The following is a 6,692-nucleotide window of genomic DNA, read 5'->3' as shown; positions in this document are numbered from 1 at the left end:
TCCCTCCTCTCTCTCTCTCCCTCGTCCTCTCCTCTCTCTCTCCCCTCGTCTCTCTCTCTCTCCCCCCCTCGTCCCTCTCACTCTCCCCTCTTTGTCCCTTCTCTCTCTCTCCACCCGTCCCTTCTCTGTCTCTCCGCCCTCATCCATCCTCTCCCCTCTCCCTCCTCGTCCCTCCTCTCTCTCTCTCTCTATCTCTCCCCCCTCGTCCATCCTCTCTCTCTCTCCCCCCTCGTCTCTCCTCTCTCTCTCTCCCCCCCTTCGTCTCTCCTCTCTCTCTCTCCCCCCTCGACTCCTCTCTCCCCCTTCGTCCCTTCTCACTCTCCCCGCCTGGTCCACTTCACTCTCACTCCCCCCCTAGTCGCTCCTCAGTGCCTCCCCCTCGTCCCCTCCTCTCTCTCTCTCCCCCGTCCCTCCTCTCTCTCTCCCCCCCCCTCGTCCCTCCCCTCTCTCTCTCTCTCCCTGTCCCTACTCTCTCCCTCTCCCCCTTGTCCCTCCTCTATCAATCTCCCCCCTCATCCCTCGTCTCTCTCTCTCTCCCCCCTTCGTCCCTCGTCTCTCTCTCTCCCCCTCGACCCTCCTCTCTCTCTCCCCCATCGTCCCTCCTCTCTCTCTCTCCCCGTCCCTCCTCTCTCTCTCCCTCTCGTCCCTCCTCTCTCTCTCTCCCTCGTCTCTCCTCTCTCTCTCCCCTCGTCTCTCTCTCTCTCCCCCCTTCGTCCCTCGTCTCTCTCTCTCCCCCCTCGTCTCTCTCTCTCCCCCCCTCGCCTCTCCTTTCTCTCTCCCCCCTCATCCCTCCTCTCTCTCCACCCTCGTCTCTCTCTCTCTTACCCCCGTCTCTCCTCTCTCCCCCTCGTCTCTCTCGCTACCCCCTCGTCTCTCTCTCTCTCCCGCTTCGTCCCTCCACTCTCTCCCTACTCGTCTCTCTCTCTTCCCCCTCGTCCCCTCCTCTCTCTCTCCCACCTCGTCCCGTCTCTCTCTCTCCGCCCCGTCCGTCCTCTCTCTCTCTCTCCCCCCTCGTCCCTTCTCTCTCTCTCCCCCTCGACCCTCCTCTCTCTCTCCCCCATCGTCCCTCCTCTCTCTCTCTCCCCGTCCCTCCTCTCTCTCTCCCTCTCGTCCCTCCTCTCTCTCTCTCCTCGTCTCTCCTCTCTCTCTCCCCTCGTCTCTCTCTCCCCCCCTCGTCCCTCTCACTCTCCCCCCTTCTCTCTCCACCCGTCCCTTCTCTGTCTCTCCCCCCTCATCCATCATCTCCCTCTCCCTCCTCGTCCCTCCTCTCTCTCTCTCTCTCCACCCTCGTCCATCCTCTCTCTCTCTCTCCCCCCTCGTCTCTCCTCTATCTCTCTCCCCCTTCGTCTCTCCTCTCTCTCTCTCTCCCCCCTCGACTCTCTCTCTCCCCCCTCGTCCCTCCTCTCTCTCTCTCCCCGTCCCTCCTCTCTCTCTCCCCCCCTCGTCCCTCCTCTCTCTCTCCCCCCGTCCCTACTCTCTATCTCTCTCCCCCTTGTCCCTCCTCTATCAATCTCCCCCCCTCGTCCCTCGTCTCTCTCTCTCTCCCCCATTCGTCCCTCGTCTCTCTCTCTCCCCCCCTCGTCTCTCTCTCTCCCCCCTCGCCTCTCCTTTCTCTCTCCCCCCTCATCCCTCCTCTCTCTCTCTCTTCCCCTCGTCCCACCTCTCTCTCTCTCTCTCCCCCTTAGTCCCTCCTCTCTCTCTCTCCACCCTCGTCCCTCCTCTCTCTCTCTCCCCCCTCGTTCGTCCTCTCTCTTTCTCCCCCCTCGTCTCTCCTCTCTCTCTCCCCCTCGTCTCTGTCTCTCCCCCCTCGGCCCTCTCTCTCTCCCAACTTTGTCCCTTCTCTCTCTCTCCCCCCCGTCCCTTCTGTGTCTCTCCACCCTCGTACCTCCTCTCTTTCTCCCCCCTCGTCCCTCCTCTCTCTCTCTTTCCCCCTTTGGCCCTGCTCTCTCTCCCCCTTCTCCCTCCTCTCTCTCTCTCCCCCCCCCGTCCATCCTCTCTTTCTCTCCCCTCTCGTCTCTCCTCTCTCTCTCTCACCCACTCGTCTCTCCTCTCTCTCTCTCTCTCCCCCCACGACTCTCTCTCTCCCCCCTCGTCTCTCTCTCTCTCCACCCTCGTCTCTCTCTCTCTTCCCCCGTCTCTCCTCTCTCCCCCTCGTCTCTCTCGCTCCCCCCTCGTCTCTCTCTCTCTCCCCCTTCGTCCCTCCACTCTCTCCCTACTCGTCTCTCTCTCTTCCCCCTCGTCCCTCCTCTCTCTCTCTCGCCCCTCGTTCGTCCTCTCTCTCTCCCCCCCCTCGTCTCTCCTCTCTCTCTCTCCCCCCTCGTCTCGCTCTCTCCCCCCTCGTTTCTCTCTCTCTCCACCCTCGTCTCTCTCTCTCTTCCCCCATCTCTCCTCTCTCCCCCTCGTCTCTCTCGCTCCCCCCTCGTCTCTCTCTCTCTCTCCCCCTTCGTCCCTCCACTCTCTCCCTACTCGTCTCTCTCTCTTCCCGCTCATCCCTCCTCTCTCTCTCCCACCTCGTCCCGTCTCTCTCTCTCTCCGCCCCGTCCGTCCTCTCTCTCTCTCTCCCCCCCTCGTCTCTCCTCTCTCTCTCTCCCCCCTCGTCTCTCTCTCTCCCCCCTCGTCTCTCTCTCTCTCCACCCTCGTCTCTCTCTCTCTTCCCCCGTCTCTCCTCTCTCCCCCTCGTCTCTCTCGCTCCCCCCTCGTCTCTCTCTCTCTCCCCCTTCGTCCCTCCTCTCTCTCCCTACTCGTCTCTCTCTCTTCCCCCTCGTCCCTCCTCTCTCTCTCCCACCTCGTCCCGTCTCTCTCTCTCCGCCCCGTCCCGTCCTCTCTCTCTCTCTCTCCCCGTCCCTCCTCTCTCTCTCTCCCTCGTCTCTCCTCTCTCTCTGTCTCCCCTCGTCTCTCCTCTCTCTCTCCCCTCGTCTCTCTCTCTCTCCCCCACTCGTCCCTCTCACTCTCCCCCCTTTGTCCCTTCTCTCTCTCTCCACCCGTCCCTTCTCTGTCTCTCCCCCCCTCATCCATCCTCTCCCTCTCCCTCCTCGTCCCTCCTCTCTCTCTCTCTCTCCCCCCTTGTCCATCCTCTCTCTCTTCCCCCCTCGTCTCTCCTCTCTCTCTCTCCCCCCTTCGTCTCTCCTCTCTCTCTCTCTCTCCCCCCCTCGACTCACTCTCTCCCCCCTCGTCCCTCCTCTCTCTCTCTCCCAGTCCTTCCTCTCTCTCTCCCCCCCCTCGTCCCTCCTCCCTCTCTCTCCCCCCGTCCCTACTCTCTCTCTCTCTCCCCCCTTGTCCCTCCTCTATCAATCTCCCCCCTCGTCCCTCGTCTCTCTCTCTCTCTCCCCCCCTTCGTCCCTCGTCTCTCTCTCTCCCCCCCCTCGTCTCTCTCTCTCCCCCCCTCGCCTCTCCTTTCTCTCTCCCCCCCTCATCCCTCCTCTCTCTCTCCCGCTCGTCTCTGTCTCTCCCCCCTCGTCCCTCTCTCTCTCCCAACTTTGTCCCTTCTCTCTCTCTCCCCCCCGTCCCTTCTGTGTCTCTCCACCCTCGTCCCTCCTCTCTTTCTCCCCCCTCGTCCCTCCTCTCTCTCTCTTTCCCCCCTTGGCCCTGCTCTCTCTCTCCCCCTTCTCCCTCCTCTCTCTCTCTCCCCCCCTCGTCCATCCTCTCTTTCTCTCCCCTCTCGTCTCTCCTCTCTCTCTCTCCCCCCACTCGTCTCTCCTCTCTCTCTCTCTCTCCCCCCACGACTCTCTCTCTCCCCCCTCGTCTCTCTCTCTCTCCACCCTCGTCTCTCTCTCTCTTCCCCCGTCTCTCCTCTCTCCCCCTCGTCTCTCTCGCTCCCCCCCTCGTCTCTCTCTCTCTCCCCCTTCGTCCTCCACTCTCTCCCTACTCGTCTCTCTCTCTTCCCCCTCGTCCCTCCTCTCTCTCTCTCGCCCCTCGTTCGTCCTCTCTCTCTCTCCCCCCTCGTCTCTCCTCTCTCTCTCCCCCATCGTCCCTCCTCTCTCTCTCTCCCCGTCCCTCCTCTCTCTCTCCCTCTCGTCCCTCCTCTCTCTCTCCCTCGTCTCTCCTCTCTCTCTCCCCTCGTCTCTCTCTCTCTCCCCCCCTCGTCCCTCTCACTCTCCCCCCTTTGTCCCTTCTCTCTCTCTCCACCCGTCCCTTCTCTGTCTCTCCCCCCTCATCCATCTTCTCCCTCTCCCTCCTCGTCCCTCCTCTCTCTCTCTCTCTCTCTCCCCCCTCGTCACTTCTCACTCTCCCCGCCTGGTCCCTTCACTCTCACTCCCCCCTAGTCGCTCCTCAGTGCCTCCCCCTCGTCCCTCCTCTCTCTCTCTCCCCGTCCCTCCTCTCTCTCTCCCGTCCCTCCTCTCTCTCTCCCCCCCTCGTCCCTCCCCTCTCTCTCTCCCCCCGTCCCTACTCTCTCCCTCTCCCCCTTGTCCCTCCTCTATCAATCTCCCCCCTCATCCCTCGTCTCTCTCTCTCTCCCCCGTTCGTCCCTCGTCTCTCTCTCTCCCCCCTCGTCTCTCTCTCTCCCCCCTCGCCTCTCCTTTCTCTCTCCCCCCTCATCCCTCTCTCTCTCTCTCTTCCCCTCGTCCCACCTCTCTCTCTCTCTCTCTATCCCCCTTAGTCCCTCCTCTCTCTCTCTATCCCCCTTAGTCCCTCCTCTCTCTCTCTCCACCCTCGTCCCTCCTCTCTCTCTCTCCCCCCTCGGTCGTCCTCTCTCTCTCTCCCCCCTCGTCTCTCCTCTCTCTCTCCCCCTCGTCTCTGTCTCTCCCCCCTCGTCCCTCTCTCTCTCCCAACTTTGTCCCTTCTCTCTCTCTCCCCCCGTCCCTTCTGTGTCTCTCCACCCTCGTCCCTCCTCTCTTTCTCCCCCCTCGTCCCTCCTCTCTCTCTCTTTCCCCCCTTGGCCCTGCTCTCTCTCTCCCCCTTCTCCCTCCTCTCTCTCTCTCCCCCCTCGTCCATCCTCTCTTTCTCTCCCCTCTCGTCTCTCCTCTCTCTCTCTCCCCCACTCGTCTCTCCTCTCTCTCTCTCTCTCCCCCCACGACTCTCTCTCTCCCCCTCGTCTCTCTCTCTCTCCACCCTCGTCTCTCTCTCTCTTCCCCCGTCTCTCCTCTCTCCCCCTCGTCTCTCTCGCTCCCCCCTCGTCTCTCTCTCTCTCCCCCTTCTCCCTCCTCTCTCTCTCTCCCCCTTAGTCCCTCCTCTCTCTCTCTCTCCACCCTCGTCCCTCCTCTCTCTCTCTCCCCCCTCGTTCGTCATCTCTCTTTCTCCACCCTCGTCCCTCCTCTCTCTCTCTCTCCCCCCTTTGCCCTGCTCTCTCTCTCCCCCTTCTCCCTCCTCTCTATCTCTCCCCCTCGTCCATCCTCTCTTTCTCTCCCCTCTCGTCTCTCCTCTCTCTCTCTCCCCCACTCGTCTCTCCTCTCTCTCTCTCTCTCCCCCCACGACTCTCTCTCTCCCCCCTCGTCCCTTCTCTCTCTCCCCACCTCGTCCCTTCACTCTCACTCCCCCCTCGTCGCTCCTCACTCCCTCCCCCCTTGTCCCTCCTCTCTCTCAATCCCCCGCCCCTCCTCTCTCTCCCCCCTCGTCCCTCCTCTCTCTCTCCCCCCTCGTCCCTCCTCTCTCTCTCTCTCTCCCCCTTGTCCCTCCTCTATCACTCTCTCCCCTCGTCCCTCGTCTCTCTCTCTCTCCCTCCGTCGTCTCTCGTCTCTCTCTCTCTCCCCCCTCGTCTCTCTCTCTCCCCCCTCGCCTCTCCTTTCTCTCTCCCCCCTCATCCCTCCTCTCTCTCTCTCTTCCCCTCGTCCCACCTCTCTCTCTCTCTCTCTCTCTCTCCCCCTTAGTCCCTCCTCTCTCTCTCTCCACCCTCGTCCCTCCTCTCTCTCTCTCCCCCCTCGTTCGTCCTCTCTCTCTCTCCCCCCTCGTCTATCCTCTCTCTCTCCCCCTCGTCTCTGTCTCTCCCCCCTCGTCCCTCTCTCTCTCCCAACTTTGTCCCTTCTCTCTCTCTCCCCCCGTCCCTTCTGTGTCTCTCCACCCTCATCCCTCCTCTCTTTCTCCCCCCTCGTCCCTCCTCTCTCTCTCTTTCCCCCCTTGGCCCTGCTCTCTCTCTCCCCCTTCTCCCTCCTCTCTCTCTCTCCCCCCTCGTCCATCCTCTCTTTCTCTCCCCTCTCGTCTCTCCTCTCTCTCTCTCCCCCACTCGTCTCTCCTCTCTCTCTCTCTCTCCCCCCACGACTCTCTCTCTCCCCCTCGTCTCTCTCTCTCTCCCCTTCTCCCTCCTCTCTCTCTCTCCCCCTTAGTCCCTCCTCTCTCTCTCTCTCCACCCTCGTCCCTCCTCTCTCTCTCTCCCCCCTCGTTCGTCCTCTTCCTCTCTCTCTCTCTCCCCCCTTTGCCCTGCTCTCTCTCTCCCCCTTCTCCCTCCTCTCTATCTCTCCCCCTCGTCCATCCTCTCTTTCTCTCCCCTCTCGTCTCTCCTCTCTCTCTCTCCCCCACTCGTCTCTCCTCTCTCTCTCTCTCTCCCCCCACGACTCTCTCTCTCCCCCCTCGTCCCTTCTCTCTCTCCCCGCCTCGTCCCTTCACTCTCACTCCCCCCTCGTCGCTCCTCACTCCCTCCCCCCTCGTCCCTCCTCTCTCTCAATCCCCCGCCCCTCCTCTCTCTCCCCCCTCGTCCCTCCTCTCTCTCTCCCCCCTCGTCCCTCCTCTCTCTCTCTCTCTCCCCCTTGTCCCTCCTCTAT

Source organism: Chiloscyllium punctatum, chromosome 50 (assembly GCF_047496795.1).
Source record: "Chiloscyllium punctatum isolate Juve2018m chromosome 50, sChiPun1.3, whole genome shotgun sequence".
NCBI classification, from domain to species: domain Eukaryota; kingdom Metazoa; phylum Chordata; class Chondrichthyes; order Orectolobiformes; family Hemiscylliidae; genus Chiloscyllium; species Chiloscyllium punctatum.
The sequence above is the reverse complement of the archived record's forward strand: the minus strand, read 5'-3'. Positions refer to the sequence as shown.